This window comes from Octopus bimaculoides, chromosome 3, assembly GCF_046866305.1.
Source record: "Octopus bimaculoides isolate indiv1 chromosome 3, ASM4686630v1, whole genome shotgun sequence".
NCBI classification, from domain to species: domain Eukaryota; kingdom Metazoa; phylum Mollusca; class Cephalopoda; order Octopoda; family Octopodidae; genus Octopus; species Octopus bimaculoides.
Window position 1 is genome coordinate 105,800,676 of NC_142930.1, and position 2,500 is coordinate 105,803,175.

The window sequence follows — 2,500 nt, forward strand, 5'->3', positions numbered from 1 at the left end:
TATTTGATCCTTTATATTGAACACTCAATATTTCATCTACATTCAATACTTTCTTTCATGGTGCCATCCATTTTTATTTTATTTTATTTTATATTGTATATTGTATATCATATATATTGTATATTCCATATTCTATACCCCACATTAGTTCTGCAGGAATATAAATAAAACATAAAAAACAGACAGTGTTGGAACTCTTTTAAGCAAAATAATATATTCCTCTATACACAATCATACAAAGAAACCCACCTTTTTTTTTATTTATTTTTACTCGCATATATATATATATATATATATATATATATACATAATGTATGTATGTATGTCTGTGCTTATGCGTATATATACCCATACATATATACACACACAAACTTATATATATAAATCTATGTATAAATGCATATATATATATATATATATATATATATGCATCTATATATACATGTAGATGTAGGTATGTACATATATGTATGTATACATGCATATGCTCAAATATCAGTTGTATTATCAAAATGCCTAGTTTAGAATAGAAGCAGCTGATGAAGGAATAATTCCAAGTGGCTATTTGTTTTCCTATGTGTTCGTTCCGTTGTCTGTAGTTCATTTTTCTAACGTCCTGTACCCGAATATGCATCTATATACACATGTACATGTAAGTATGTACATATATGTGTGTATACATGCTTATATATCCTTTGTATTATATATATATATATATATATAATAATTTTCCAGAGGATGTAGCAACTGGATAAGTTTGGCACAGAAATGTTAACATAGAGTGGTGAATAAATCGATATATCGAGTTTGAAGTCTCTGTCTCTTTTGAATATGAAAATTTAAAAGTTAAAAACCTTATATATATATATATATATATATATATATATATACATACGTACATACATACATGCATACATATATATATATATATATATATATATATATATATATATATATATATATATACGCATCTACATATATATATATATATATCTAACTGGCTAGTTGGTTAACCAACTTTCCAGTGCGATATGGAGCAAACTTTCTTTCCGAAATTAGAGACCCACTACCTGTAGATATTTGCGGGGAACTGTTCTGAACAGGAGGTAAGTGCTGGCTCCCCAGTGGGTTAGCTAAACTCTGGGTGAGTGCGGTAACAATGATGCGTGTTAACTACCTAAGTCTCAGCGCGAACCTGTCATTCAAAGGCAGGTACCTAATGCTGAGTACTCGCCGTAGGTGTCTCAGGAATATCCTATATATTTTATCCTATTTGCCATCCCTGCTAATGGGACGGTGTTGGTTAAATCACAATTGTACAGTACTTCAATTATTTTGGTTATGTCCCGTGATGTGTTGCCGAAAGAACTTCGGAAAACTTATTGTTTGAAAACATAATTTGTTCTTTATTTGCGCATTAACGTGTATCTGGAGATTTATGGTTAAGAATTCCTTTAGCAAGCATGGAACTTCGAACACTGTCATCTACTGAGCTAGGGTCATTTCCGTGATTGCTAACAATGCCCTGCGAGTGGAACAAGTCGGAGCAGACTCCATAGAGGTTCCTCTGTGTGTGTGTGTGTGTATGAACTTATAAAATTATAACATTTAGCTGTGTTCGCACACACAACCGCAGACACGCACTCACGCGCGCGCAGTCTCACACGCATATATGATATATATATACATACATTCATATAATACACATACATTTATATATATGTATGTGTGTGTGTGTGTGTATATACATGCATATATATATATATATATATATATATATATATATATATGAATGCATACATTTGTGTATCATTATATATACATGTATTCATATGAAAACATGGTGTGTATATACATACATGCATACACACATACAACACACATATATTTATATATATATAGACATGCATACATTTATATATATAAATATATATATATATATATATATATATATATATATATATATATATATATACATATATATATATATATATATATATATATACACACACATATATATATATATATATGTTTCTACATATATATACACATACATAATATACACATGCATATATACAGAGAGGGAGAGAGAAAGAAAGAAAGAAAGATAGATAAATAGATAGATAGATTGATAAATAGATACATAGATAGATAGATCGATAGATAGATAGATAAGCTTAGATTCTTTGGCATTTCTGTGCGTGTCTGTGTGTACGTATGTTTGTTTATACATTCTTGAGTCTCCAGGCTAGTTAACCGGTGTACATCAGTCTTGTATCCCTTTATGAGAAAGCATGACTTACCAAATCGATGCAGAACCGGGTTTTAGCATAATGACTGGAGTCAAGTAACAACAATAACAACCATAATAATAATAATAATAATAATAATAATAATAATAATAATAATAATAATAATAGTAGTAATAACAATAATAATAATAATCCTTTCTACAACAAGCACAACAAGGCCTGAAATTCGGAGTCTGGGCACAAGTCGA

At 29.4% G+C, this 2,500-nt stretch overlaps 1 protein-coding gene across 1 annotated transcript in view; it reads right to left on the reverse strand.

Moving 5' to 3' along the window:
- LOC106884426 (uncharacterized) overlaps nucleotides 1–2,500 on the reverse strand; it is a 52,793-nt gene that overhangs the window by 49,550 nt on the left and 743 nt on the right. The gene's annotated exons all lie outside the window — the stretch shown is intronic.